Source organism: Belonocnema kinseyi, chromosome 6, assembly GCF_010883055.1.
Source record: "Belonocnema kinseyi isolate 2016_QV_RU_SX_M_011 chromosome 6, B_treatae_v1, whole genome shotgun sequence".
In the NCBI taxonomy this organism is placed as follows: domain Eukaryota; kingdom Metazoa; phylum Arthropoda; class Insecta; order Hymenoptera; family Cynipidae; genus Belonocnema; species Belonocnema kinseyi.
Window position 1 is genome coordinate 115,753,262 of NC_046662.1, and position 1,150 is coordinate 115,754,411.

The following is a 1,150-nucleotide window of genomic DNA, read 5'->3' on the forward strand; positions in this document are numbered from 1 at the left end:
GCCGTCCCCACAAATGTCCTATGCCGTATCTAGTACATAATGTCTTTGATAGTATAGAAGGTACTACGCAAGATGGCTTCAATTCGGGACAACCCCACCACCTTTATTCACTATCCATTTATACAGATTAAGCGTGCTATCATGCCTCTACAAACAGGCAGCCTGCATGCAGAAATCCCATAAGTGTGACAGGGATGGACCGTTCTCTATCTCTCTCACTCTTAGGTTGGCGTCCCATGATTGCAGAATTGCTTTGCGTATTTGCGTAATGCGTCCAATCACTAGACATTTCAGCCAATCACAGTGTTTCTCTGAATAACTAGGAGAATATTTTAAATATAATATAATTATTTTGCAATCATGGCACGCCACCCTTAAGGGTTTTCTGAATGCAGGCTGCCTGATTGCAGAGGCATGAAAGCACCCTTAGGCACTATACTAGATACGAAGGGTAAAAGCTATCACAGGGTTCCCATCCAGCCCCTTAACCCTGCCGTGGGGGGGTTCGGACTGATAACCCTACACAGTACCCACCATCGCGATACACCCAAGAGATTGGGATTTTAATATTTTCAGGTTTCGATGCTGGCGATTTTTATGATTTTAATATTTCGCGCGCCTCTTTATATGTACATATTTTGAGGTTACGTTATTTCAAGTATAAAATATAAATAATATAAATATTAATACTCTGAAAATAATAAATATATACATATATTATTAATGATAATATTATGATAATATTATAATTATGTTATATTATAATAGTCTTATTTATATCTTGACCCGATTTTGAAAGAAATTTATAAACTTGGCGATTTTAATGATATTTGAATATTTCGCACAATTTAAAAATAAAAATATATATGCAATATCAATATATTAATACCTTGATTAATATTTCGTTGTATATTATATTCTGTTTATTATATTGTACACTTCATATTGTGTATATTATTGTACATAATGAAAATAAATTATATAATTAAGTATGTGATATTATAATTATATATAGAATAAAATAGAATTTATGGTCTTCATTGTATACTTTTATAAGTTTTTACAATATTCTTTTGCCCTCTTAAATTTTCAAATAAAACGAAGCTACATATTTTCTCTCTTAGAATTTTTACCTGAACAGATAATAATG